The sequence below is a fragment of the Dioscorea cayenensis genome, chromosome 3, assembly GCF_009730915.1.
Source record: "Dioscorea cayenensis subsp. rotundata cultivar TDr96_F1 chromosome 3, TDr96_F1_v2_PseudoChromosome.rev07_lg8_w22 25.fasta, whole genome shotgun sequence".
Taxonomy (NCBI): Eukaryota; Viridiplantae; Streptophyta; class Magnoliopsida; order Dioscoreales; family Dioscoreaceae; genus Dioscorea; species Dioscorea cayenensis.
The window spans coordinates 11,634,568-11,642,932 of record NC_052473.1 but is presented as its reverse complement, the minus strand read 5'-3'; positions in this window follow the sequence as shown (position 1 = coordinate 11,642,932).

The following is an 8,365-nucleotide window of genomic DNA, read 5'->3' as shown; positions in this document are numbered from 1 at the left end:
GCTTGTTTAACGTCACTAAACTTGACATACCTCTTCTTGCCTCATGGGGGCTCATGTAGAAAGAATACTTCCTTATCATCATTACTCACCTCTCCATTGAAGTATGGTTTTAGCCGGTGTCCATTAACCTTAAACATACCCTTCTCCGGATGGGTGATTTCAATAGTACCATGAGGTGACACTTCGATTATAGTATATTACCCAAACCATCAAGACTTGAGTTTACCCGGAAATAGCCGTAGGTGAGAATTGAACAATAAAACCTGATCACCTACTTTGAATTCCTTTAAATTCTTAATATGCTTGTCATGCCACTTCCAAATTCTTTCTTTGTAGATCCTTGCATTCTCATATGCCTTTAATTTCCATTCATCCAATTCATTGAGATGAAGCATTCTTTGTTTCCCCACTTTACTCAAGTCAAAGTTCATTGCCTTGATGGCCCAATAGGCTTTATGCTCGAGCTCCATGGGCAAATGACACGACTTTCCATACACCAAGTTATAGGGAGTGGTCCGTATCGGAGTTTTATACACTGCTCGGTGAGCCCAAAGTGTTTCATCCAAGCGTTCTAACCAATCCCGCTTTCCTTGTTCCACTGACTTTATCAAGATTCTCTTAAGCTCTCTATTTATGACTACCACTTGACCACTTCTCTCCGGGTGATAGGAGGTAGCAAGGCGATGATGCACTCCATAACGCTTTAACACTTTTTCAAGTTGAGTGTTGCAAAAATGAGTTCTTCGATCACTAATGATGATTCATGGAATTCCAAATCGAGTAAACAACCTCTTCAGAAATTTAACAATGGTTATAGCATCATTAGTCAGTAGAGCTTGAGCCTCTACCCATTTGGAAACATAATCAACAGCCACTAGAATATATTGATTACCTTTGGATTTCGGAAATGGTCCCATGAAATCTATACCCCACACATCAAACACCTCACAAAATTGCATCAGATTCTGAGGCATTTCATCCCTTGGCAAAAGATTTCTGACTCTTGGACAACTGTCGCTTCGAAGGACAAACTGATGTGCATCCTGAAACAAAGTTGGCCAATAGAATTCAGCAGCCAAGGCTTTTTCAATAGTTTTGCTTTAAGCATAATGCCCCCAACAGGTCCTAATTGATAATGTGCTAGTATGTGCCAACCTTCTTCTCTTGACACACATCTCCAGACCACATGATCTGCACGGATGCAAAACAAGAATGGATCATCCCAAAAATAGTTCTTTAAGTCACTGAAGAACTTCTTCTTTTTTTGAAAGGTGAGATCCTGCTTGAGAACTTTCCCTAATAAGTAATTTGCAAAGTCCGCAAACCATGGCGTGTCATCTAATGCCGAACTCTGGAATGTCTACAAGTGCTCCTCGAGGAAGAAATCATTAATTTCTTTGCTTGACCGCTCTTGACCTTCACAACCCTCCAATCAAGACAAATGATCTGCAACCACATTTTCGGTCCCTCTCTTATCTTTTATCTCTACATCAAACTATTGCAAAAGTAGGATCCAACGAATCAGTCTCGATTTAGCATCAGCCTTGTTCATGAGATATCGGAGTGCCGAGTGATCAGTGAAAACAGTGACCCTAGATAAGATAAGGTTTGGTCTAAAATTGCCAAAAGCAAACACCACTACTAACAACTCTTTTTCTGTAGTTGTATAGCTTTCTTGAGCACTAGTAAGAGTCTTGCTAGCATAATAAATCAGTTGGAACTGTCTATCTTTCCTCCGCCACAAAACTGCTTCAATAGTATAGTCGCTCGCGTTGTAAATGAGCTCGAACAGTTCATTCCAATCTGGTGAGATCAAAATCAGTGCTTGCACTAATTTCTCTTTCAACAAATTAAAAGCAATCAAACAATCATTCCTAAAATCAAAAGAAGTATCCTTTTTCAAGGAGTTTTTGTCAACGGTTGAGTGATCTTCAAAAAAATCTTTGATGAACCTCCCCGTAGAAACCCACATGCCCTAGAAAAACTACGAACTCCTTTTCACTTTTTGTAAGTGGAGAAATTTTGTCTTTGACTTCAATCTTCACCGTGTCTATCTCCATTCCCACTTGAGAAATTTTATGACCAAGGACAATGCCTTCTAAAACCATAAAGTGACATTTTTCCCAATTAAGAACAAGATTTGTCTCTTCTCATCTCACTAACACTCTCTCCAAATTTCTTAGATAAATGTCAAACGAATATCCAAACTATGAAAAGTCATCCATGAATACCTCCACGATGTCCTCTATAGATCATCAAAAATAGCAGTCAACGTTAGAATGTCATTGGTGCATTGCACAACCCGAAAGGCATTCTCCTATAAGCAAAAGTACCATAGGGGCAAGTAAATGTCATTTTCTCTTGATCTTTGGAGCTATGGGATTTTGAAAGTATCCTGACATACCATCAAGGAAGCAATAAAACTGATGCCCAGCCAATCGCTCCAACATCTGATCAATAAACGGCAATGAAAAATGATCCTTTCAAGTTGCATCGTTCAACCTTCTATAGTTAATGTAGACACGCAAACCTGTAACCGTCCTGGTTAGGATTAATTCATTCCTTTCATTTCTCACCACTGTCATTTCTCGCTTCTTCGGGACTACTTGAGTTAGGCTCACCCATGCACTGTCGGAGATGGGATAAATGATTCCAACATCCAGAAGTTTTACCACCTTTACCTTGATAACTTACTTCATGTTTGGGTTCAATCTTCTCTGAGGTTGAATCACAGACTTGTAATTGTCCTTCATTAGGATTTTATGAGTGCAAAATGAAGAATTGATGCCTTTTATATCAGAAATCTTCCAAGCAATGGCAGATTTATGTCTCTTCAACATGCTCACAAGCTTATCCTTCTAATCTGTAGAGAGGTTTGAAGCCACAATAACAGGGAGCTTTGATCCTTCCATTAGGAAAGCATATTAAAAATGTGTCGGTAAAGTTTTAAGCTCTAACTTGGGTGGTTCCTTAATGGATGGTCGCAATTTGTTCTCCTTCAATCTATTAATTTCTTCGAACTGTGCTGAATCTTGCTCAAGGGCGTCCTCTAAATCATCCACTTGTATATGTGATTCTGGATGATCTTCAATAAAAACCAAATTCTCTATCTCACAAGTTTCCTGAACTGCCTTCGAAATGCCCAATGAGAAAATCTCATGCCTTTATTTTTTATGAAAAGAATCAAACTGAGCAAGAACCTTTTCCAAACTTCCGTCCATCTGGTAGCCCATAGATAACAGTGCTGACTTTCCAAATAGATCTAATACACTTTCTAGCTCACAATCTGTATCCTGAACCTCATTAATGTGATCAAAAACTTATTCTTCCCCATGGTGGTTATTTGTAGGGTACTCTTGCACACAACAGCATGTAGTGGACTGTATTGCAAACAATTGCATCTTCAGTTCTATGTTTTCAACCATTCCCATGATGGTGTCAAATACTTCGGTAATGTTGATCATCTTTCCTGAAACCAAAGAAAGAAGAACAAATCAAAACGATGGAAGAATAAGAAAGTGTGAAATAGAACATGTGATGAATAGTTAAATTAGCAAAGTGAAAATGCTTCCAAAACGCCTATTCCCTGGCAACGGTGCCAAAAACTTTGACACACCCTTTTGCGTGAGTATACCGTAAGTGCACAGGTTGTCGAACTAATAAAGTACCCTAGTAAGTGGGTAGTCGTATCCACATGGAATAGTGCTCAGAAACACAAGTATTGCTATTTAACTATAGTGAAGATGATTCAAGAGTGGTGTGAACAATATCAATGCAAATAGAAATAAAGTAAAGATGAAAGAGACGCAATAGAAAAGTAGGAGAGGCAATCGATAGAAAATGAGGCACTCGAACATAGCTCACCGAAGGACTATTGCTTCAACTGCAAGACCAATCATTATGTCTCCTAACTGATGTCTAATGAGTCATGAAAATCCTAAAATACACCGTTCCAAACATAAGGTCAACCATGACTAAACCTTATACTATGCCCCAGCGGAAAGGGATACGCTCGACGCCTCACACTATATGGAGTTGCATAAAGATTTGGGGACTCCAAGTGATAAACCCTATTCCCTCCCTAATAAAGATCTAACCCTTTGGTCCACGCGAAAGAACCCTAGTCACTTTTAAGCCCGAGCACTAAAAATTACTTCAACACTTCACTCTGTTGCTTGCACAACTTAGCCACAACGGAGTTCATCTCTTAGCACTACTCTCTCTCATGACCGCAAAGAATTCTTGTAACTTGGAGGTAGGATAAATCACATCAGAAGGGAAAGGGAACGGTCTGCTACCTCTCAACTCACCCTCTCGACCCTTCCAACCTAGATTTTTCTAACCCTCATGGTGTGTCACTCATCCACAAGGATTACCAAGATAGATTCTCAACCCTAGTGTCACTCTAAGGGAAAATCAATTCAACAAGCATTCAAGGTTGGAACTAAATTGAAAACATCAATTAAACAACATAATGAAAGGTTAATGAAACAAAATCATTCTAGGGTTTACAAGTCCAAGCACCCACTAAGGGTTTAGTTCTCCATGGAGCAAGATAAAATCAATAGTGAAATCGAATGTAAAAGCATGCAATCCATAAGTAAAACTTCCTTGTAATCTGTATCGATGGTCTTGTGGAGTAGCCTCGTCTTCTCCAATGGTTCCCTTGTCAAGCCTAGGGCACACCTCACTAAATCGATGCCGATGAAACCTCCCCCAATAACTATCTTATAAAGGAATGCGGTGTCAAAGGCCGTAGAACTACTCCCAAGACCTAGCCAAAGCCTCTCCAAACCTAGCAGCGAGCGCCTAAAAAGATGGAGAAAAGATGGGAAAAATATCTTATAAAACGTCTAAAATCGTGGCTTAAATATTGCTGGAATCGGGTATCCACACGGGCATGTGGAATTTCGACACGCCTGTGTGAATTTCTAGGAATTGAATTTCTGCGATCTGTGAACAGTAACTACTACAATGATTTTTCTACAGTTAACTGCTACAGTGCTTCGTCAAAATGCTCCTGAATCCACACTTTTCATCAAGGTCACATGAAGGGACACACATTCATGCAGTAGATCGCGTTACTTCTTTATGTAAACCTTATTGATGAAGATCTTGCTAGCGTTGCACAAGTTGGAATACATGAATGTGACTGCCTTTGTGCCCCTCCAATTTGTATGTTTGCTCAAGCACAATGGAGGTTGGCACACACTCACATGTCTTTGAGCACAACTTTTGTCTTCATGTTTGTTCACTCCAAGATTTCATTAACAAATTGCATCCACGATCTACCTTTGGTTCATTTCTTCTATAATTGTCTCCACAACCCTACATTCATACACATACACGAGTGATAAAATCTGAGAAAAGTCATGCTCAATGTAAGAAAAGAATACTTCATATTACTAATATACAAGCACTTATCAAAGCTTTTAAAGCACAACTAAGAGGAATTTGAAAAGGGAAAATCATGATTTCTTACCTTAGTACTTCCAATTCCTCTTCTCAGTTGTATAAATTCTGACACACCTCCTGTGTGTGTGTACCGCAAGTGCACGGGTGTCAAAATAATGAAGTACCCAATGAGTCTGGTAATTGAATCCACATGGAATGGAAGTATTAGTAGTAATTACTTCTTAGTTATCTAGTCGGAATCACGATTTTGATAAAATGAACTCAATTGCAAGAATATGAATGTCTCAAGCAAGCAAGGAAGTGTAGAAATCAGCGAAGTTTCAATTAATAAACATGAGATACCCAGGCAATGCTCCCCCTAGGATCTAACATGAAGTGCAAGATTTACCATGTGTTTTTAAATCGAGTTAAATGAGTCGAGGTAATACAAGAATAATCGGTCCCTACCTCTAGGCCACTAATACTAGTCTCCTACTAGGTCCCAGTAGAGAAATCGCTCAATCTCAGCACCTCACAATAGATATGACAACAAATAGACTCTAGGAATACCTAAGAGTACACACTATTCCTAAGGATAGACCTAACCCTACTTTTAGGTGAAAGATCCCTTACCCCCTACAAGATCCCGGTGAAGAAATTTCTTAATCTAATGCCTCACACCAAATATGGTTGTGTAAAGCCTAGGGAATATGGAGATAGAATGTACTAATCAAAGGGGAAAGGGGATACTCCACTATCTCATGACTCACTCTCTTGACCATCTTTAATCTTGGAGTTCTAGCACTAAAGGAGACCTCTCTCTCACCAAGGCAACAAATCATGCAATATAAATCAACCATAAGGATTAATACTGATATACAAGAAATGAGAAAAACAAAAGTGAAACTAAATTATACTCTATATTTTACGTAAAAACATAAAGTTAATCAATACAAAGATAAGATTTTAGCGTTCACATGCCAAAATACCTACTAGTGTTTAGCCCTCCATGGGGCAAATTACAAAGAAAATAATAATGCAATGAAAATCAATAAAAACCATGGAACAAAACCCCCTTGAATTTTTGATGATGGCCTTGATGAGTCACTCAACATCTTGATGTAAGCTAGGTTACCATGGCTCTCCAATGCTATGATGAAGAAGAGATCTATCAAAGTTGGTGAAGAATACCCCCCACAAATTCGCCATAGATCTCTTTTCAAAAGCCTAGCCACTTTGCCCTTCAAATGCTAACAAAAAGTCTACAAAGAATAGGACAAAAGGGCTATTTATAGTAAAAAACCGAGTCTGTCACATGCCTCCACACGATCAGTGAGGCCCCTACACGCACCACGTGGGCTGGAAAACGCCCACACGACTGTATGGAAATTTCACACGGTCATGTAAATAGTGTTTTTGCTATAGTACTACTTTGGTGTTTTGCTCTTGAGTCCATATGGCATTCACCGTGATTTATATTTGCTTCATTTTCTTCTTTCAAGGTATTCACAATCTATTTGCACAAAGGGGCACCAAATACACTTTATGAGACATAAACCATAAATAAAAATGATGTCTCAATGCATGTAAAAACATATAGAGAAATATGTCTACTCAAGCACTTATCAAACTCTCCCACACTTAAGCCCTTTGCTTGTCCCTCAAGCAAAACTAAACATTAAACTCATGGAAAGAAATGAGAAGTGCTTGGCTTTATGTTTACCAAGAGGGTACAAGAAATCAATACTTTAGGAAACTAACCAATCGACAAGAAAGTAATGAAACTCGAAAAGCTTGTGTGTGTGGAGGAACCCAACTCATGTCAACACTATGTCCACTACAAAGTTCTTATTAAAAACTAGACTCTATTTATAGAAAAAGAATAGGTAGTAGCTTCACACAACCTCTAAGGTAGCTCCTTCTTAAGTGGCCACCCAAGTAGCTATCATCACTTTCTGAGGTGGTAGCTCTTTCCACCTACATTGGTTGCTTTCACTTATCCCATGATATAGCTCTTTCTCTCATTAGGGCATAACAAGTATCCGACTTATGAGAGTGACTACATACATCTTACGAGGTAGTTTTTTCCATCCCTTATGTACACACAAAACAAAATTTCTGAATTTTTTTAAGAATAAAACTACCACTATGGAGTCCCTAAAATAATGAACTAGAGTTTTCACAGGTCTAATGAGTGAGAAAAATGCACGAAGTAATAATTGAACAAAAATATTCAAGAAAATTGGATGGAAACTAGAGCATGATGTAACCTAGTGTTTATAACCTCAAAAAACTATGAATTAAACTCTTAACCCTAAGGTGAACCTTCATGGGCAACAAGAGCATGCTCATGAAAACACAAGTATAAGACATATATAAGGTGAACCCTCCACCACACTTAAGATGTACATTGTTCTCAATGTATGCATGTAAGCACAATAAAAATATCATCAATAAAAGATAAATATGTGCTATAATGCAAATGAAAAAAAAATACTCCCCTAAATTCCTCATTAATCGTGTGGTGAAGTCTATCTCATGGGTGTGTTATGTTTAGCGAGATATAAAGCTCACATGACCATGTAACAATGTCACACGGCCATGGATATGACTAAACATCATCAATATCACTCTCTAGGCCATCTGCACGGATTCAAGGGTTTCAGTGAAGCTCAATCATAGAAAAGATGCACTAGTTAATATATACATATAAAGCAATAAAGCACATACTTCGCAAAACAAGATAAAGCCTAAAGATAACTCTCTGAAGGTGAAGCCTTTCTGAGGATACAAGTCTAAAAATTAATGACGTAAATAAAATCATTAGAAAATTAAAGAAAGCCTCATGAGTGGGGCGCCTTAAGCATCAATGTCCGGTGCTAGTGCTACCGGTGAGTCGAGGCGTATATCCTTGTCTAAAGTCTCACCGTATGCAATCCAAAGCTAAAATCTGACCGCTTAAGATGTTGGT